Source organism: Chlorocebus sabaeus, chromosome 14, assembly GCF_047675955.1.
Source record: "Chlorocebus sabaeus isolate Y175 chromosome 14, mChlSab1.0.hap1, whole genome shotgun sequence".
Lineage (NCBI taxonomy): Eukaryota > Metazoa > Chordata > Mammalia > Primates > Cercopithecidae > Chlorocebus > Chlorocebus sabaeus.
This window is the reverse complement of record NC_132917.1, coordinates 7,654,906-7,677,587: the sequence shown is the minus strand read 5'-3', so window position 1 is coordinate 7,677,587 and position 22,682 is coordinate 7,654,906. Positions and strand designations below refer to the sequence as shown.

Here is a 22,682-nt window from a genome sequence, read left to right as displayed (position 1 = left end):
TTCTCCCTGCACGGAGGAGCTGGAACCCTGCTGTGGCTGGATATGGGAACAGCCACCCGCTGTGGTGGGAACAGATATCACAGGGCTGGCCTTCAGGAACTCTGGTTGAGCTCTCATTTCTCCCCACACTTTCACACTATTAGCTGTTTAGAGGCACTTTACGGCTGCAGAGCATCTGTGACGGCTAAAATTGTCGTTTTAGTGGTTACATAGGGCCTGTTCCAGAGTCTGAATTTTAATAGAACCTCCATGTTCTCTTGGCAGCCCCACAGCCTCTCCAATGCAGCATCACGACGTTTCTGGACGTGGATTGCTTTGTAAATGTCTTTAAATTCACTTTTCACTTTCAAAATACCAACACTTGAAATGTATATGATAGGTTACTTGTTCAACATGTAATACACAATTATGATCAGTAGACATTTCAAGGAAAAGACCTTGGACCTATACTGAATTAATGATGAACAAATGTATTTTTGCATGTTTTAAAGTAACACAAAAATTTTAGCTTAATAACCTATTTTTAATTCCCAGTGTTAAATTCTGCTGAAAAAGTTTAGTCTAAAGCTGCCTCCTTACATATTTTTAAATCGGCCTGAAGGTTGATTCATATATAGTGAACTGAAACCTAACTAGATGTGTAAACAGACTGGAACATACCCTTGTGCCCATTACTGAGTTTTGGCCAATAAAAGGCAGCCAACTGTCCAAACCAAGTTCAAGTAAGACACTGCCCAGCTGTAACCAATCTGGCTGTTTCTGACCTCACTTCTGTTTTTTGTACCTGGGATTTCCTTTCTCAGTCTTTTTTGTTTTAAGACAGAGTCTCACCCTGTCTCTCTCTCTCTCTCTCTTTTTTTTTTTTTTTTTTTTTTTTTTTTTTTGAGATGGAGTCTTGCTGTGTCACCCAGGCTGGAATGCAGAGTGACATGATCTCAGTTTACTGCAACCCAACCTCCGCCTCCTGGGTTCAAGCAATTCTCTTGCTTCAGACTTGAGAGTAGCCAGGACTATAGGTGCCCACTGCCATGTCCCACTAATTTTTGTATTTTTAATAGAGATGGGGTTTAACCATATTGGCCAGGCTGGTCTCGAACTCCTGATCTCAAGTGATCTGCCCCCCTCGGCCTCTCAAAGTGCTGAGATTGCAGGTGTGAGCCACTGCACCTGGCCCTTTTTCAGTCCTTAAATCTTCCCCAATCACCCATAGCACCAGAGTCTCTCTGGTTCAGGGAACTGTCCAATTTGCAAATCATTGTTTGCTCAATTAACCTCCATGAAATTTAATTCGTCTAAGGCTTTTCTTTTCACAATTGTTATTTTTGTGCATTCTCAAATCTTGATAGAAACCTTTTTGAAGTTTTATAAAATTAATTGGGTAGCAGTCCATGTGTCTGTGCTCTGGATTTTATCAAATATTTTACAATTAATCCTTTGTTAAATTTTGAAACGAAAAAATCCATAGTGTTATCCTTGTTAGCATTCTACTCATTCTTTCTACTATTTTGGCAACTTAAAAATATCCAGGACAGGCATGGTGGCTCATGCCTGTAATCCTAGCATTTTGGGAGACTGAAACAGGAAGATTAAAGATTGCTTGAGCCCAGGAGTTCAAGACCAGCCTGGGCAACAAAGCAAGACCCAATTCCACAAAAAAAAAAAATATATAAAAGAATTACCTGGACATGGTGGCATGCTCCTGTAGTCCCAACTACTCAGGAGACTGAGGATAACTTGGGTCCAGGAGGTCGAGACTGTGGTGATCCACTGCACTGCAGCCTGAGTGACAGAGCAAAATCCTATTAAAAAAAAAAAAAAATATATATATATATATATATCCAGGAAAATATCCATACAACAAGATTGTAAAAGTAATTGGCATTTAACCCCGTATCTGACAGTCTTTCAGGTTTTATATACTACTGTTATTATTCACTATTATTATATGAACTTTATGACTTCTAATACTTCTATTTTTCTGTGTCATAGATTTGCTCTTTCATTTTCATTATTTCAAAAGATTGATCCTTAAAATTTCTGATCTATTTTTCTATTTTCTATATTTTGACTAGTTTTATTCACTTTCAGTTCATTCTTTTGGTTTTCCTTAGAGTTGTCTTTTATTTTTCAAATTTTTTTGAAATCAATCTCTGTTTCATATCTATTTGTTATTCTGTGATACATAGGGTAGTTTAGGATATGAATTTAACTCTGGATATAAATTTGGCAGCACCCCTTATGGTGTATAACTGTAATGAGAGGCATTTTTTAATTTTTAATTTTATTTACTTTACATATGCATATTCCATTTGTTTCAGAGCTACATGTGTGTTTCTCATCTCTGACTAGATGAGGGACCTCTCCCGGGTTTTAGGTATCCATGGACTAATGTCTTTCCTATATGATTCTAAGTTCAGATAGAAGTGCATAGCACTCCCTTAATTTATGTTCGGTTGAAGGATTTCATCAGTTTTATTTTGCTAGCTAGAGTTTGAATATTCCAATTGGTCATTGTTCAACTATAGTAGAGAGTTTGAAGCATCCTGCAATTCTTTTTTGAGCTGATTTTTACAAGAAAGTGAACACAAGCTGCATCCATTGCCTATGAGCTTTTTCTGCCACTGCCTAGTTCCTTAAGTTAAAAAAAAAAGAAAAAAACATTCTTCTTAGAAGGCCAGTATCCCAAGATGCAAGGCTACTCTGCTCATGCCCTTTTTCTTCCTTGTCTCATGGGCTGGGAGTCTGAATGGGAATAGACGGGAGGAGCGTGAGCAGACATGGGACCCTGGGCCACTCAGGTAGCGTGTTCACTCAGCAAGAGGATCTCTGTCTCTGTTCATCAGTATTTGTTTTTGTTTACTTATTTTTTATTGTTTGGTTGTATCTTGGCTCATTTTACAGACACTACAAACCCTGAGATCCCTAAGAAGAGGCAGGCAACAGAAGAGTGTTCAAAAGTCTTTTCCTACCATTTTTGGAGCCATCTGGCTTATTTTGACATGCAGGATAGAAAGTGAGATATGTAGTCCAAGAATATATTTCTTGGTACCTACACACATAGAAGATATATGTAGGGGAAATATTGCCCCTTCTTGAGTCTATTGTCCATTTTTATCTTTAACGTACTGTGTTGATAGATTTCACTTTAATATGCCTTTATGGGTGTTTTAATTAGATGGAAGGAACATTATCTGCCATTCTAAATGGAAGCTTCCTTTAATTCTTGAGTAACATGAAGAATTGGTAGAAACTTCTACTGATTGGAAGCATCTGTTTTGTCAGTATAAGATTCATTTCAGTCTTGGAGATAACCTTAAAAGCAGTAGAAGAGAACAAGGAGGAAGAGAAATCGCTGTCACTTTTGTAGCCCTAAATCTATTGTTTTCCAAAGTCTTGAAGCTGTTCTGGCAGTTTATTTTGATTGGTACAGATGTGAAAGTGGAGCAGCCCTTTCCTTGGGCTACGCGCTTGTGATTTATTTATTCAACAAGTGTTTATTGTGTGTCAGGTTGCATACTCATCATTGAGTACCAAATGGTGAGAAAGACACTTGGCTCCAGCCTTTTCGGTTACGTATCTTAAAGAGGAGACAGACCAAGACCGAAACCAAAAACTCTGCAGCAGCACGAGTAAAGAAAAGTCGACTGAATAAAAACATTGGCAAGTTGCATTGTGTAATGAATAAAAAACTAGATACGTTTTTAAAAATATTAAGTAGAAAGCCGTTTTCCTCTGGTCAGGGAAGTCCTCTTCAAGACAGTGATATTTAAACAGAGCCAAGCTTTGAGAATTAGAAGCGGTTAAATGAAAGGTAAACAGAAACCACTATCGGTATAGGTAACAGGTAATAGCATTTATAAAGGCCCAGAGAAATGAAAAGAAAACAACAACAACAACAACAACCAAAACCATAAAGCTCTGTGCTTGAGAGTCAGAAATATAACCACTGTAGCTGGGGGTTCTGACCAAACAGGAGTGTGGCAGGAAATGAAGTCAGCGAGATAGGCAGGGGCCAGATCTTGCCTGGAATCGTAAGCATGGTGAGTTTATGATGAGAAGGTCCTAGTGAGAACGTCATGGTGACAAGGTTGTGGTAAGATGGTCATGGTGAGAAGGTCGTGGTAAGGAGGATAAAAAAGTATTGGAAGGATTTATATAGGACAGTAATATGATATCATTTTGTAATTTACAAACATTACTTTTACTGCTGTTGTAGAACAAATTAGAGAAAAGTAAGTTAGGAACCCTGTTAGGATGCTGCTGCAATAATCCAGTGAGAGTTCATGGTGACCTCTGTTTTGACAGGCAGGGGAAAAGATGAATTGGTGCATGTAGAGAGAGGTCATTGGCTTAGCAGTAGGCATATAAGGGGTTCTGAGCTTGATGACCTCTATTTGGAATGATCATGAGGGTGCATGTGGATGGATGGTAGAGGTCTGATTAACAAGAAGGTTTGAAAAACTAGTACAGGGAAAATATAATTTTTTTTTTACTACTATATAGCATCAGTTAAGGTTTGAGATCACGAGTTTAAAATGAATCCAAGCCAATTTAAAGTTATACCCAGCCATCAGAGAGCCTTAACATATGTTAACACGAGTCCTTGCCCTATTGCTACATCTGCTGCTAATTCTTGGGCTGGTGATAACTTTGCTGGCACACTTTTGTGCCCTGGGACAGCAGGGCTTGGCTATCTGGCATCCTTCTTTCAAGAAAATGCCAACCTTTACCCCAAAAGTTCCCAAATAAGACTGTCTGCAAAATATTGTCAGTGTCTACTGTCCTACTTCTCCAAGAAACCTTCAAAAATCCTAAAATCTGAACATCCTCTTCCCTTCCCCATGTTAGTTTTTGTGTCTTTCTACTAAAGCACTGTGACTTTGTGCCACTGTCTGGCCCCACCAACAATCCCCAAGCCATCTCGTGCCATACTGGTTTTCTCTCTGAGATTGTGCCATGTTTCTTTTTGTCTTTGGTATATAACACATGTTGACCCTTTTTCTGAAAGTACTAACACCCACTTACTTTTCTGGTTAAAAATGCCCATGAAAAGATCTTTCTTAACACTTCCTACTAGTTTATGTACCCTCTGCATTCAAAAATATGTACCACTTTTCTCTGGGAGAGGACAATCCCTTCTCACCTATCGGTATCTCAGAACTTAATCATGTGACTCACCTTTTCCCAATGAGGTGTGAGTGGAAGAGACACTTGTCACTTCCAGGTGGCAACTTTCAGAGCTGGTGCTTTGTTTACATACTCTTTCCTCTCCAACCTCTGAGCTCTTAGATGCATGTGTCAACGATGAGATAACCACCAGTACAGATCCTTTTTTGACTATGATGAACAGAATACCACTGTTGACGTGTAATGGGCATGTAACGTGGGAAATAAACTTTTTTTTTATCATTAAGTTGCTTGGTTTTTTTGGATTGTGTAGTACTGGAGCAGAACAATTGGTACCAAAGAAGGAATATATTCATAACAATAACTCTAAACTATGTGACATTGACTTTAGAATGAACAATGAGCAGAAAGAAAACTCTTAACATTTGTGAGGATGGTGGTGATCCATATTAGGTTGCAGTGAAACACTTAGGAAAACTGCCATCCATGGCGAGTTGGAAGACAAATCAGTTTGTAATAAGAGCATAGTTTTAGGCAAATAGATGGGAAGAGAGACTTTGCTAACATGGTTTGGTTGCTAATGGTTACATTGGACAAAGGTCAATGAAACAGAGATGAGATCAGAAAAAAAATTGTTCCATTTACAAGCAGGAAGAAAAGGAATGGAAAGTTCCTAATTCAATGACTTGAAGGGTTGAGAAATATAACCGATTGTCAGTCTCCAAGCTTTCAGACTCAGATTGATGAAAATTCAGTCTTGAGGCAAGGAACAAATCAAGAAGGTCATTATCCTTTTTGTTAAACTACCAACATTTTACTGAATTACTTTAATTAGACACAATGTTTCAGGTATAAAGAGAATTGGCTTGGTTCTTCCATGAAACTGATAGGCTCAAAATACCAGCAATTAACTTTAGTGAAACAAAAATGCATGTCTGAAAAATAATTTTGAATGTGACTACTGAAACAAAGTAGATTTGAAAGAGTTGTATTTTTGAAGATCCACCAGTGTGGTCTAAAAGCTACTGACCCTTCAGGACTTAAGTTGAGGCTTGGACCCCCAACCTTCTCTATGGAGAGAGCATGCTGGGAAACCTGTGCAGCCCTAAAGACAGATATTTCCTATGGACCTCCTCATATGTGGTCAATATGGTAATTAAAAAGAAGAAACAATTTGAACAATGGCTCAAGAAGTAGAACAGAATCTTAAAAAGCAATGTCTGTCAGCAGGATTTCAGAGTGTTCATTGAAATTATGTAGTCCTTCCATCACTGTGTTTTGCTTGTAGGGAAGAAAGTAGTTTTTGTTTGTTTTGTTTTTGCGTTTTGTTTCATTGGGTTTGTTTTTGGTCAGTATGTAGATCTCCAAAGCAAAAAGAGCTGCAGCCAGAACTGCCTGTGAAATAGTCATAAGCTCCTGGACTTTGAGCCTGACCCAGGAGTAGGCTTTGGATGGTTTCTTTTGGAGAAGGAGTGAAAGTATTTGCAAGTGGAAAATAAAAAGTGAATGTAGTATTTGTGACCAGAAAGGTCACTGCTGATAGCTGTCTGCTGTCCCTCATGCATAGTGGATGCTTCCTTCTTCATTGATGAAGGGCATGGCTGGGAAAGCGGCAACGCCTTGGCTGAGAAGTGCACAGAAATCACTTGAAGAATCAATGTGGTGATTCACTCTTTATCAGATACATGGTTTGCAATCGTTTTCTTCCATTCCCTAGGTTGCCTTTGTAACCTGATTGTTTCCTTTGCTGTGCAGAAACTTTTTAGTTGACCTAGCCCCACTTGTCTATTTTCAGTTGACCTTGTCCCACTCGTTGATTTTTAGTTGACCTTGTCCCACTCTTCTATTTTTAGTTGACCTTGACCCACTCGTCTATTTTTAGTTGACGTAGCCCCACTTGTCTATTTTTAGTTGACCTTGTCCCACTCGTCTATTTTTAGTTGATCTTGTCCCACTCGTCTATTTCTAGTTGACGTAGCCCCACTTGTCTATTTTTAGCTGACCTTGTCCCACTCGTCTATTTTTAGTTGACCTTGTCCCACTCGTCTATTTTTAGCTGACCTTGCCCACTGGTCTATTTTTAGCTGACCTTGCCCCACTCGTCTATTTTTAGTTGACCTTGCCCCACTCATCTATTTTTAGTTGACCTTGCCCCACTCGTCTATTTTTAGTTGACCTTGCCCCACTCATCTATTTTTAGTTGACCTTGTCCCACTCGTCTATTTTTAGTTGACCTTGTCCCACTCATCTATTTTTAGTTGACGTAGCCCCACTTGTCTATTTTTGCTGACCTTGTCCCACTTGTCTATTTTTAGTTGACCTTGTCCCATTCATCTATTTTTAGTTGATGTAGCCCCACTTGTCTATTTTTAGCTGACCTTGTCCCACTTGTCTATTTTTAGTTGACCTTGTCCCACTCATCTATTTTTAGTTGACGTAGCCCCACTTGTCTATTTTTAGCAGACCTTGTCCCACTCATCTATTTTTAGTTGACCTTGCCCCACTTGTCTATTTTTAGTTGACCTTGTCCCACTCGTCTATTTTTAGTTGACCTTGTCCCACTCTTCTATTTTTAGTTGACGTAGCCCCACTTGTCTATTTTTAGCTGACCTTGTCCCACTTGTCTATTTTTAGTTGACCTTGTCCCACTCATCGATTTTTAGTTGACCTTGTCCCACTCGTCTGTTTTTAGTTGACCTTGTCCCACTCATCTATTTTTAGTTGATGTAGCCCCACTTGTCTATTTTTAGCAGACCTTGTCCCACTCATCTATTCTTAGTTGACCTTGCCCCACTTGTCTATTTTTAGTTGACCTTGTCCCACTCGTCTATTTTTAGTTGACCTTGTCCCACTCTTCTATTTTTAGTTGACGTAGCCCCACTTGTCTATTTTTAGCTGACCTTGTCCCACTTGTCTATTTTCAGTTGACCTTGTCCCACTCATCTATTTTTAGTTGATGTAGCCCCACTTGTCTATTTTTAGCTGACCTTGTCCCACTTGTCTATTTTTAGTTGACCTTGTCCCACTCATCGATTTTTAGTTGACCTTGTCCCACTCGTCTGTTTTTAGTTGACCTTGTCCCACTCATCTATTTTTAGTTGACGTAGCCCCACTTGTCTATTTTTAGCAGACCTTGTCCCACTCATCTATTTTTAGTTGACCTTGCCCCACTTGTCTATTTTTAGTTGACCTTGCCCCACTCGTCTATTTTTAGTTGACCTTATCCCACTCGTCTATTTTTAGTTGATATAGCCCCACTTGTCTATTTTTAGCTGACCTTGTCCCACTTGTCTATTTTTAGTTGATGTAGCCCCACTTGTCTATTTTTAGCTGACGTAACCCTACTTGTCTATTTTTCCTTTTGTTGTCTGTGCTTTTGGTGTCATATCCAGGAAATCACTGCCAAAACCAATGTCATGGAGCTTTTCTCCTGTATTTTCTTCTAGATATTTTACAGTTTCAGATTTTAAACATTTGTCTTTAATCCATTTTGAGTTTTGTGTGTGTGTGTGTGTGTGTGTGTGTATGGTGTAAGATATGGATCCAACCTTATTCTTTGGCATGTGGATATTTATTTTTCCCAATACCATTTCTTAAAGAGACTGTAATTCCCTCATTGTGTGCTCTTGGTACCCAGAGTTAAGGCAATTCCAGAGCAAAGACATGAAAATTCAAAATTTGAAATAGCTTTTAAAATGGGCAAAGTACCTGAATAGAGATTTATCAAAATAAAACATACAAATAGGTAACAGGTACCTGAAAAGGTGCTCAGCATCACTAATTATCAGGGAAATGCAAATTTAAAGCATACCTGTTAGAATGGCTATTATCGAAAAAAGCAAAATATAACAAGTTTTGGCAAAGAGGTAGAGAAAGGGAACCCTTATACACTGTTGATGGGAATGTATGATGGTACAGCCACTATGGAAAACAGTTTGTAGATTTTACAAAAAAATTCAAAACTGAGTGACCATATGATCCAGCAATTCTACTTCTGTGTATATACCCAAAAGAAATCAGGATCTCAAGGTGATCTCTATATTCCCATGTTGATTGCAGGATTATTTACAATAGCCAAGATATGCAATAAACTCAAATGTTCATGAACAGATGAATGGATAAGAAATTTTCTATATACATCCTATTGAATATAATTTAGCTTTCAAAAAAGAAGTGAATCCTGCCATCTGTGACAACATTGGATGATCCTGAAGGACATTGTGCTAAGTGAAATAAATCAGGCACAGAAGGACAAATACTGCATGATTCCACTTAATGAAGTACCTAAAATAATCAAACTCAGAGAAGCAGAGAACATACAGTGGTTACCAGGGACCCGGGGGGAAGAGAAATGGGGGATTGCTGTTTAACTGGCATAAAGTTACAGCTATGCAGGCATTTTGAGCACTAACGGTCTGCTGTACGGTGTAGTGCCCATACTCAACAGTGCTGTGTTATGCACCTGCAAATGTGTTAAGAAGGTAGATCTCATGTTAAGTGTTTTAAACACACACACACACACACACACACACGGACCCAAGGAAGCTTTGGGGGAAGATAGTTATGACTATTGCCTTGATTATGGTGGTAGATTCACAAATATATGTATGTGTCCAAGCTCATCAAATTGTATACATTAAATATGTGCAATTTTTGTATGTCAATTATACCTCATAAAGCTTTTTTTAATTAAATTAAAGAAAGAAAGGGGAAAAAGAAAGAAAAAGCAAATGAATTAGTGTGTGGTGAGCTATGCTCTTTTTGCATCTCAGCTCTTGAAGCATGCATTGAGACAGCACCTCCAAGAGCCTGGATTCCTGAGTGACTAAGAGTGATCCTTACTGACCAGCAACACATATGGAGTGGGGTGGGGTTAAAAAACTTTGCCACCCTCCAGCCAGGTCAGTTAGCTTCCGTTTGTCGGGTTCCCCTGTAGGTCCCATCTTATTCTAACTGATCCACCTTATTACCACTCATGACATCCTACACATTCTCTCTCACCAGTAAGTATATCATTAGTTTTGTAACTTCATACGTATTGGAGTGAAAAACAGTATTACTTCATCACATAAATATGCTTCACGAAGGATTCTTTTTTTGTTTAGGAACTTGCACAGATCAGACACTTAGAGACAGCAGGCAGGGCCCTAAGAGCATGAGTTGGAGGTGCAAGAAGAGATGGAAAAAATGGGTCATTATAAACCACAAGCTGGAATTGGGGGCTCATTGGGAGAGCACAGAGATGAGCAAAGCTCTTGAGTAATTTATCAGATCAAGCTGGAGATGCCAGAAAAGGAAGAGAACTGTTCCAACTACAGGGAGTTTAATGCTCAGCTCTAAGTCTCTTGGTTGTCTTTGGAATGGTAAGCACCTCCTCTGCAGGGCAGCATCAGAGGAGTTCTGTGAGAGGAGCTGTTCTTCCAGAAAGTATCAGGCTTGGGCTACATGTCCCTGCTTGCTTTCAGGGACATCTGACATCTGGAAGAACAGGCCCCCAACAGAAAAGTAAAGAATAAGAACACATTTAGAAACCAAAGGTGAGGAGAAGAGCTAAAATTCCCAGGACTTACAGAGATCTTGAAAACAAAGGGCTTCTCATGGTTGATGAGATGGGCATTTGGGCAGGACTTCTCTGGATCTTAAGGGCGTGGTGATCCCAGCTGGTATCTATCTGGCTTACATTTATTTGATGTATATATCCCCCCCACTATTCTGCAAGCTCCCTGGGTGCAGGGCTGGGTCTGACTTGTTCAATGTGTTTGTTCCCATGCCTACTACAATCCCAGGCATAAAAATAAGTGATGAACAAAAGGCTGAAGAAATGAACAAATGATTGAATTATTTATATATAAGTCTATCTTCTCCACTCGACTGGGAGTTTCAGAAAGGCAAAAGCCGCATCCCATGTCTCTCAGCATCCTTCTAACCAGGGGAAGTGTCAGTGTTTGGGGATATATCAGTCTGTTCTCACACTACTGTAAAGACACTGGGACTGGGTAATTTAAAAATAAAAGAGGTTTAATTGACTCACAGTTCCACATGGCTAAGGACGCCTCAGAAAACTTACAATCGTGGCAGAAGGCAAAGGGGAACCACGGCACGTCTAACATGGAGGTGAGAGAGAGATTGAAAGAGAGAGGAAGTGTCGCACTTGAAACTCTCAGCTCTCGTGAAAACTCCCTCACTCACATGAGAACAGCATGGGGGAATCCTCCCCCATAATCCAATCATCTTCCACCAGGCCCCCCTCAACATTTGTCTGGTGAACTTCCTTGTGTCTTCAGAACTCAAGGTCTTTGCCTGGAAACACGGATTGCTATCTCTGAAACGGAAAACAAAGCAAAACAACAGCAACAACAAAAAGAAACAAAAGCATCAGTGAAATAGAAAATTATGGCTTTTGAGGTCAGATGGGGTTCAAATCCTAGCTCACCCCAGTACAATCTTAGGAATGTTCCTTAACTGCTTCAAGGGATATCCCTTTAAAAGAAGGATAGTAATATCCGCACTGCAGTTTTGTTAGCACAATTAAATTAGACACTATGTTCAAAGCCCCTGCAAAGTGTCTGATGCCTGGTAGATGTGCAATCCATTTGGGCATCTCAATAAGGGCCTAATGCCACATCCAGAAATGAGAAAATCTCATCCCCAATTCCACACAACTCTGGCATAGTAAGTCCTCGTATTTGCAAGCCCTTGTTTGAAAACGCATCCTTTTCACTGCCACTGGGAGAACATTCTTAATATGTTACTACTGCCATCTTGATTACTGCCTAGCAAAGGTAATTTAAGATTTCACAATTGTGATAGCATCCTTTACTCTGAGCAAATCATAGATTCTCAAACAGACAGGCAGACAGAAAGGGGAAAATGGATTGTAAGGAACTTGGAGCATTTTTGAAACCTGGACTCCACAAATCAAAACAAAGAAAAATACCCTTTCTATGGAAACTGTATTTATTTGTCTGAGTTCTGGAACTGGAGAGATTACATGGGAAGAGAATGAGAATGGGATGGTATTACCATTCTATAATGTCTTTTGGAGTTCACAGCTGGTTTTAAAAAAAATTACATTTATGACATTTAGATTAAAATTTAGTTACACATTAGATCTAAGACCAAGCATGATGGGTTCATTGCCATCCTGGACTACAGCAGAGCTGAAACATTTAGCCACAGGTAGGTAACTAGGATTGTTGCAAAAGATCATCAATCCCACAGAAACTTAATACCATGAGAAAGCTTGCAGTGTGATGCTGTGAAAATATTAAAGGCCTAGAATCCCAGCTCAGCGGCCTGTTCCCAGGGGAAGTCTAGTTGTGAGTCTGATATCACCAACCACAGGCTGCAAAACTTTTTCTTTCTTTGGGATCTGGGAACCTAACCAAAATTAAGGCGATACCATGCAGGCTGTGGGATACCACAGAGAGCCAAGGGATTGGCTGCAGCCTAAAACAGGAAAGACACTTCACAGACACAGGTGGGAGGCCATTACTCACGACATCTGAGCTAGGAGCAGGAAGTGGTGGGTTCTTTAGAAACACAGTTATTCTCTCGTGGCTGTTAGCAAAGTTCAGAGATGAGGCTGTCTGCTAATTAAAGAAGTTAATAGGAAACCTACCCCTCATTCCTTGTCAGATCCCCCAAAGTTTAGAAAGTGAGGCCCTTCAGGCAATGGGCTTCACTCTCTGGTGCGGTTTGCTGTACTTCTTGGCCTGACTCATTGATATGGGTAAATGAATGTTGGTTTAAAAAAAATGCATTTGGATTTAAGAAGATATCTTTGGTGTTCATATGGCATATTTTCTTTTGTTTAATCAGCAACTTCATTATAATCCTGCCCCCATTGAAACCTTTAATTGGCTCTCCATTGACTGTAAGATGATGCCAACCTCCTTTCAGCTGATATATTCAAGCTCCTCCACGGGCTGGCCTCTGGCACCCCAGCCTCATTTCTCTCTGTGCTTTCTCTCAGATTCTCCATACATGGCATGTGAAAGTGCTTGCATTTCATGGGTCAAGGTGCTTCTGCACAGACCCATATGTTTTCATTTGCAAAGATGCAAGCTTCTGCTCATCGTTCAAAACTTAACTGAGGAATCTCCCTCTCCGTGCTGCCTTCCCTAACTTTTGCACACAGAATCAATGCTTCTCTCTTATGTAGTGAAACTGTACCTGGTACACACCTCTAGAACAGCCCTTTGCATTGTATCATGGTCTATACATTACCTTCTTTCATGGCCTGTGGTTTATCTGAGGAGAAGGAATCAGTCCAGCTAATGATGAATACCATGATTGGGGCACTTAGAAATGCTTGTCTAGAGGCCTCCATCTCACTGTGAGACAGCAGGAATTCTAATGGCTGCCACAGGCACAGCTGTGGGGTGTTGTCCTTTGCAGCCAGGTACTCAGGTCCTAGGAGGATGGAACCACACAGTGCTGCAACCCCTTTGCAGTTGCCCTTTGTGCCTTGTGATTTCAGCAGAGATATATATTGACAATTGCTGGAGAAGAGTTTTCAATGGTCGCTTCAGATACTGAGTGAAAAGTTGTCAATTTACAGCCAGGACAGCCCCAAGTGTTAGAAATTAACAGACTCAGCAATCACTGGACACAGTGGTTTTTGTGGAGACTGTCTTGCCCTGACAAAGATTATTGAAGCAAGACTGAAGATGCATAAATATTCCATTAATAAGGTCCTGACTGCAGGGGCCATTCCTGCAACACTGTCTACGATCCTGTTTTCCAGGTGCTTCTTTTCTTGCTAAGCTTGCATCATCATCAGAGCCCTTGATGAAGGAGCGGGGGGAGCTTTGACCTGGTGGAGACTTCCCAGAGAGACTCCTTTAGGGCTGCTCTGGCCCCTGCTAGACGCCCGGGTTGGTGTGAAGAACACACAGAAAGAGGAGCCCGCCCTGCTGTCCTTTGACGGAGCCTTGCGACTGGTGAAAGATGTGTCCATTTCTGTGGCCAAGAGAGAGGTGTTGACTGGAGATTCAGTCAGGGTCTGCACTGCGACTGGGGAGCGTACCAGGGGAGAGACTGCTTCCCTGGGGAAGGCCTGGATCTGGCACTGTTATCACTAATCAATTCAGAACTGGTTAGTTTTGTGCCTTGGCACTCTTGGATAAATTTGTTTATTGGAAAAGAAACCTGGGGAAAAAGTGTGTCTAATTGAGATAGAAATTTACCATCAAGTAAAGTATTAGGTTGGTGCAAAAGTAACTGTGGTTTTTGCAATTACTTTTAATATGTTTAATCCTTAACAAAGCTGAAACATCACACAGAATAAGAATAAAAGAAGAAAATGGCAATAGCAAAAGAACCAAGCAATATACATCTAAGGCTAAGTGACCCTGCTTACCATTAAATCCCTATTCTAGGTTTCCAAGTACTGTGGACATATTGTACAGAAGCATGATTTCAAAAGCCAGTTTCGTTTCTCCATTCATCTGAAATAGAGACCATAAAATCAAGTGGTCCAAGGGAAGACTGAGACAGGCATGGCCTAGGATGAGCCACAGCCTGGGAGAGTTAACATAACAATGTGATAAAATGCTGTTTCCTTCCGTCTGGCTGCAGAGAAGTTCATCCTCACAGATACGAAAATCAGTCCCTCTGCAGCTGCATGGAGAGTCCAGGAAGAGGTTTCTCCTTAGCTTCCCTAGACCATTTGTTTTCTGTATTTTTTGAGACAGGATCTTACTGTCACTGCCCAGCCTGGAGTGCAGTGGCATGATCACGGCTCACTACAGCCTCAACATCCCCAGCTCAAGCTATCTGCCCACCTCAGCCTCCCAACTAGCTGGGACTACAAGAGTGCACCACCACGCCCAGCTAATTTTTTCTATTTTTAGTAGAGATGTGATCTCTCTATCCCCCTGACGATTTCTAAACAGCAGCTCGATTGCTTTTCTTTTCTCCTTCCAACATGTTCGATGGGCCATATGAACAGAATTACTCACAACGACCTCAGCAGCCCTCACTCGCTCACTGTAATCATTGGGTCCTTTGTGTCGACTCTAGTTCTTTCCCTTTCAGAGTTTGACCTGAATGGAAGCTCTCTGCAGCCTGACTTGCAGACCTCATCTCCACCTGCCCCCTGCAGAGGGGATTGCCAGCATTGCTCCTCACTCAGTTTTTGCAGAGTTGCCTTAACATTTTTCAGATACTTTGTTTCAGGCACACAACATACATGAAGTGGCATTTCCTTACTTAATTCTTATTGAAGCAGAGGCATAGAAACGCAGCTGAGCTCATGAGCTGATTTACAGGTAACCAGAGCAGTATACCCAGGTTTCTGACTCTGAAGTCCATTCTCCTTAAATACTGCACTTCCTTATTCTCTTTCTTCTGCTCCTGCTCCTTAAACTCCAGCTCTTCCATATGACAGCCACTGAGGCAGGAACAGTCCCTATCCCCACCCCATAATATTTCTTCGCAAATACATAGCCCCAGAGTCAAACACAATCAAGCAACACTTTTCATAGTAGACAATATTTGGCAAATTTCACTCTTACCTCCTTAACACCATGCTGTTACTCTTAATGTAACAATTTAATACCTTTTACTAACTTTTGACTTAGAAGTCTGCTTTATCTTTGCTAATATTAAAGCAATGCTTACTCAAAATCATGAAAAAATATTGAAAATGCAGAAAAAAAGGAAAAAAGTCACCCTCAGAATGCCAATCCAAAGTTAATGACTATTTCACATAAATTACATGTTTTGTAGTCATGGCAGGCACAGATCTTTCTGTGTCAAGGTGGCCCATGGGCTCTAGGGGCTCTAGACCACTGAAGCCAGTCACCATCCACTGAGGACACTGTTGCTCTCCCGCTTTAGTCTCCTTAAAAAATTAAGTGTGTGCTATATAACACATGATTTAAAAGCCCACTTGTAGATTATGAATTCCATACCATCAAAACATCTGACATAGATTTGCCTCCTGTGAAGTCCTCAGGAAATGCCCCATTACCCCATGTCAAGGACTAGGGTCAACCCCCAGACTGGACTGGACATGAGTGTTCACTTGGAAGATCTCTGAGAATCAGCAAACCAAACAATTTTTTTAAATGCCCACTCTCTGCCAAGTGTATTGACGAGGGATCTTAAGTTTTATGAGAAGAAGGATTGGGTCTCTCTTATTCGATGTTGTTTCTCTAAGGCCTAGGACTGTTTCAAATACACTAGAGTCTTTAGAAAGTACAAGAATTTGGTCAGGCACAGTGGCTCACACCTGTAATCCCAGCACTTTGGGAGGCCAAGGTGGGTGGATCACGAGATCAAGAGTTTGAGACCAGCCTGGCCAACCATGGTGAAACCCTGTCTCTACTGAAAATACAAAAATTCGCTGGGTGTGGTGGTGCTTGCCTGTAATCCCAGCTACTCAGGAGGCTGAGGCAGGAGAATCACTTGAACCCAGGAGGTGGAAGTTGCAATGAGCTGAGCTTGCACCACTGCACTCCAGCCTGGGTGACAGAGCAAGACTCCGTCTCAAAAAAAAAAAAAAAATAGTACAAGAATTCATTGCGTCTTGACCACAACAAATCCATAAGAGAAGCATTTCTAAAGGCATTAAAAGATCTGAAAACTGAAGCCTGTAAGAGTTCAGCAAGCTGCCCAAGATTATGTAGTATATGGCACAGTTGCCATTGAAAGCCTGTTTGATTTCAAAGCCCATCTTTTCTTGCACAATGCCATTCTGCTTTTTTCCCTGTCAGTGCCTTTGATATACCGATAAATGGTTCCACATACTCTGATGTCAGTCCTAGCAAAGAAAAAACTATCATCAAAAAGGCCTTATTCTAGTCACCATTGATTCAGCCCTTTCTCAATTTGATGCCAATTTTCCTTACATGCTGGATTTCCTGACCAAGCATTTTGTGTAGATAATAGCTTTTTCTTCTGGAATGTTCTAAACAGTACTCTTTATATTTAAAAAAATAAAATACATAGTAGTTTCTGATTCCTCCATCTTTATCAAGTACTCTGTGCTTATCTTGTCTCTTACAGCCATTAAGCCACATGAAGGGGTTTGAACTTGATCCTAAGAGTAATGAAGAATTCCCAGGCAAATGTTAATGTATGAGTGACCTTACCACATTTGCTTTTAAAAATAACTATTTATTAGAGAGATGGAGAATGGATTGGAGAGAGGCAAGCCTGGAGTCAGAGAAACCAGTGAAAAGAATATTGTGTGACTCCTAAAACACAAAGACTATGTGTTTTAGGTAAGGAATCTACTCTTTCCAAAAAGAAGTCTGACACTTGTCCTCAGGTCCTGGGAAGGAATCTCTAGGCTCTGGGAATACTGTGCCCAATAGGAGTGTTTCTGTTTGTTCGGGGGCCTTGGCTCACACCTGGAGGATCTAACAATGTGATTTCAGCTGAGGGCTTTGGGTCGTGAAGTCATCCCTCAAGGGACTAGAGACTGAGATCAATGAAAGGAGAGGCCAATTAGCTTCATGTGATTGAGTACAGTGAACACTCTGGACACCAAAGCTCAGGGGAACTTCCCTGGATGGCAATGCTCTCTGCATGTTATCACACGTCTTACCTGAGAACTAAGGCTGCCCACCATCCACCAGAGGGCACGCCAGCAGCTCCACGTTTGGAACCCTGTTGGACTGGTCCATGCACTGCTTCCTGTGGCTGACTTTCATCTGTGCTGGTTACCTGTACTCAACTGTAACTAAGGGTATAACCACTTTCAGTGAGTTCTGTGAGTACTTGCAGTGAAGTATCAAAATGAAGAGTGGTCTCGGGAACTCCCAAACATGCAACTGGTGTTGAAGGTAGGGAAGCCTTAAGGACTGTTCCTTAATTTTGCAGTTGGTGTCAGAGGTGAGGGCAGACTTGGGACTGTTCTCTCAAACTCCACAGGGGTCCAGACCAAAGGAGCAGAAGTGGAAATGGAGAGGAGCAGGGGAACCCAAGAGATATTGGTATTCAGAAGCTGCTACGGCAAGGTTCATGGATGGCTGGACAGGTAAAGGGGAGGCGGAGAAGATTCCTCAAGAACATCATTTAGATTTCTGACTCGGCCACTAGTTGAGTGGTTTGTGATACCCACTTGACTTGATTTATGTCTTCTAAGACATTTTACTCTTAATGCTTAGAAAAGTCTGGGACATTTTAGATAAAAAACAAATGTCGAATGAAGAATAGTCTAAGGCAGTGGAAAAGATCTAATTGATTAATAAGAACAGGAAATGATAGTTAATTGACAGTGGAACATTAGTTGGAAGACAAACCCCCACTCTTAAAATCCATCTAGGAGAGCAGATTGTAGATTGAACGGATGCTTTGAATTAAAAGAATGTCATCATCATTGTTGATTTGCCACATGTTTATAAAAAGGGAGTAAGGCAGTTTCTAAATAAATAAATTCGATCTTTTGAAAGGCTAATTCCATCAAGCTACGATGGTGAATATTGTCCCACTTCAACTTTGGATTATTGCTGTTCAAACAATAGACGTTGTTCCTTGACTCTCCCAACACCTGGGAATTAAGTAGAAATGATACTTTTGTTCTTTTTAAATGTTTCTGGCTTAGTTTTGATGTACCAGATACTGAGTAACAATAATAATTTGTTTCCTAGAAATAATAATTGCAAACATCATAGCAAGGTGCCAGTATTATTGCATCTCATTTAATTAGAAAAGGAGAGACTGAAAATAAAACTAGTAAGTCATATATTCAAGAGAGACAGATCGTCCACGGCAGCGCTGCATGCTGAACCCAGGCAGCTGACTCCAGAGCTCTGTTGCTCAGCTTTGGCCTTTGGTAGTGTGACTCTAGTTTTTCTTGTTTCTCTTTGGTCCAGACATGACCACAGGAAAATAAATCCATAGCCAGCGTGAGATGTTAGATCACAGTTACTTTTGCATTTTCCAAATGTATTGAGAATGCCTACAGCATGTCATATAGCAGTCACATTATTTTAGTTTCATAGATACTTCAGGGAGAAAAATGCAATTTTGCTAACTTTTCCACTGAAAGCAGTCACCTCCGTGTGGAGAAAATTCAGGAATCCCAAACCCAGGAATGATGTCTTGGTGGAAAATTGAAATGTTTGGAATTGGAAATTCAGAGTGGAAATGCCCTCCTAAATTAAGAGAGGCTGCTCTTACAATGGCATTAATTATTCAAAAACAAGCAACAGAAAATAAAAAAAAATCTTAGGAAAATTGCATTCATACATGACACAGGAATGGTGCTGCCTTCTCATATGAAGTAGGTAGCAAGGGAACCCCTGTGAGAATTTGCATGCTGGGTATAAGGCCACCACTAGATCTGAGGTCAGTCAAGGGCCACAGCCAGTTTTATGCATTGTTCACTCCCATTTGACCAAAGGCTCAGGGAACGGGTGGGACAAAACTGGGCTTTTCGAGCAGACTGCTTTGGTTTGGAATTCTCTCTCTAGCACTTGCTAACTATGGACCTAGGGAAGTTCCTTAACTTTACTAAACCTCAACTTTCTCATCCATTTAATTGGGATTAAATAACAGCCATGCCACAGGTTACACAGACAATTCCCACAACATCTTTGCTGCTTCTGTTTCCACGCTAAGCCCACTGCACTGAGAGCTACTTGAGAAAAGGATCCTGGGTATTGTTTCCTTGCTATTTTCCTGGTGCTTAGTGCATGGTAGACATTTAATGCAAGGATGATACGCAGGAATCGTCTAACTTCTGCTTGGGGGACAAAAATTCTAAAGGTCGGGTTGAATTTAATGGTAAAAAGGGAAGACAGGAAAACAGGGATGAATGTTTGGATCCAAGCAAAGTTAGCACACTCATTTCTGGCTTTAATTTATTTAAATGGGCCCCAAAGTCATAGGTGTTGTTCCAGCTAATTTAGAGACACTGAAGGACATTCATTGATGGAAGAGTAAAGCTCGCCTTCAGTAGGTCCATTACTGTTCATACCAGTCCTATGTAGTTAATGTTGTATATTCCAAAATTGTATTTTCCATAGAGCAATTATGAGTCAGGCAAAAAGAAAAACTGTAAATTAATCAGGGCTTACACAGTAAACAATGCACCTAAAAAGAATCTTAATGAGCAAAGCATTGTCCAAGGCAGCCTGCTTTTAAATATACGTTTCTGAGTAGATATGACTTATGATGACCGCTCCTTTCTTAATTTCATTCATTTTGTTCGATGGATGATAGGAGCACATTTATGAATGTACTGATGTATCTTACATGACTGTATTCCGGTAGTGTCCTGGATTCATATAATGTGCCTTTTCCCAAAAACAGAAGCATCTTTTCCTCTGTCAGGTTCATTACCAATGGGGGCTCGGCTGGAAGGGCTTCATCCTTGGGAACACTGCTGCTCCCCTTCCCCATGGAGGATCGCACAGTGTGCACGCACACATGAACCTGTGCTGTTAACTGTAACAAGAGCCGCGTGCGGTGTGGGGGTGATTTAGCCTTTAAGCAATTCCACTTTGGGGTCCCTAAGAGTTTAGCTCTGCTCTCCTGAGGTGCAGTTTCCTGAATTCAGGCCAGGAGGACATCACCCATTTCTCAGTCACACATCAGATCGGGCTAACCATTTGGCTACATGGTGTACTTTAATGAAGTTTTCGGAGGTGCAAAAGGAATGTGCAATGGCCGCCCTTTTCCAGGCACTTTCCTACAGGACATTCTTACACGTATGAAGGCACTGAGCCGAGAATCTGCTGGTTCTTTTGCATGTGTTGTCTCCAGTCCTCACCAGGCCCCTATGGGTGGCTACTGTTATTACTGTGAAGAGGGCAAGCCCCAGACTGACTATCCAGAGGCATAGCTCACTGCTGCCGTTTCCTCTGTCTGTGCCGTTCGGCAAGTCAATCCTTCCAAGCCTCAGTTTCCTTATCTGTCAAATGGGAAGTCTACTTCTTAGGTTGTTATCAGGACTGCCACACCTCACATATTGCTGGCCACGTGGGAAAAGCTCAATAAACACTGTCATCAATCTCACTGTGAATCAGACTCAGTCCAAAAAGGTTAAAACCAACAATAATAATTGCATCCCTTTCCCTACAGCTTTCTTGTCTCTCCTAGACAAAGAATAAAGTTTTATAACTTTTTAGTCTTAAGCATAGAGCTCATTTTATTGGTAGGACTTTATTTTAATTGTAGGGTAGTACAGATTGAATATCCCTTATCAAAAGTGCTTGGGACCAGAAGTGTTTTGGATTTTGAATTATGTGAGATTTTGGAATATTTGCTTTATGCTTACCCATTCTGCATCCCAAATCCAAAAAATTTGAAATTTGAGATGCTCCAATAAGCATTCTCTTTGAGTGTCATGTAACTGCTCAAAAAATTCTGGATTTGGGAGCACTTCATATTTTGGATTTTTGGATTGTAATGCTTAATCCATAGTAGATAAAGGCACTTTATTAGCTCCATCAGAGCAAGCCTCCTCAGAAGCACTCCCTGGTGATCACTCTCATTCCTTCCAAAAGTTTCATTTCTTTCTCTCTCCCTCTCTCTCTCTGTCTCTCTCTCTCTCTCGCTCTCTCTCTCTCTCTCTCTCTCTCTCGACAGTGTCTTAATCTGTCCTCCAGGCTGGAGTGCAGTGGCATAATCACAACTCACTATAGCCTCAACTTCTTGGGCTCAAGTGATCCTCTCTCCTCAGCCCCCTGTGTAGCTGGGACTATGGAGGTGCACCACCAAGCCTGGCTAAGTTTTTTAATTTTTATTTTAGCAGAGATAGGGGGTCACTATGATGCTCAGGCTGGTTCTGAACTCCTGGCCTCAAGCAATTCTCCCACCTTGGCCTCCCAAAGTTCCTAGATTACAAGTGTGAGCCACCGTGCCTGGCCTTAAAGTTTAATCTTAACATGGGTTCTGGCCCTGTTCTACTCGTAAAGATCTCTTTCGAAGTCTCAACACCACCTTTATCATGTGTTTCTGTTCTGCCCTTCAGAAAAGCCCACCAGAACCAAAGATGCAAGTTCCTGAAGATGGTGAAGCTAGGGACCCCCATTCACTTGTCCTCCAGTTAAAGCTGAAAGGGGTGTGGGAACTCTAGAGCTAAAATTATCTCAGTTGCAAGAAGGAGTCTTGCATAAGAGCCTAAAAAATGTATTTATGATTCTGCTAGGCACCTATGTGGCACTGTCCCTCTACAGGACAGCTTCAAAGTCCTCTCTCAGCCTCATAGTATACATGACTTTTGCTGCCATAAACTCTTTGTGCAGCAGTCTCCACATCGTGCATCCAGAGACCTCAACTCAGGCACTGCCCTCTGCACATTTGCCTCTTGTTCTAACTATGCAAGGTAAGAATGAATGAGTGCAAAGGGCTGAGTTCCATGCAACCACCTGCAGCTGGGTGAGCTAGTGAAGCTGACCTTGAGATAAAGATTTAAAGTGAAGAATGTTTATCAAGGAGTGCATTGGGGTAAGCACAAGTCGAAGGGACAGGAGAAAGCAGGAGGGGCAGAGGGGAAAGCTGTCTTCCATGCAGGCTCAAGACAGCCTTACTTATGTTTTAGGAAGCTCAGGGACTCACTTGGCTCTTCAGAAGAGTGTCTGAGTGAGATTGAG

The 22,682-nt window shown here is 41.1% G+C and overlaps 1 long non-coding RNA gene across 1 annotated transcript in view; it reads right to left on the bottom strand.

The window, feature by feature from the left end:
• Positions 1-22,682, bottom strand: part of LOC140713287 (uncharacterized) — a 39,924-nt gene that overhangs the window by 13,673 nt on the left and 3,569 nt on the right. Inside the window, exon 2 of the long non-coding RNA XR_012095186.1 lies at positions 1,680-1,799. This is a non-coding gene — a long non-coding RNA (uncharacterized lncRNA). The remainder of the gene's footprint in view (positions 1-1,679; positions 1,800-22,682) is intronic.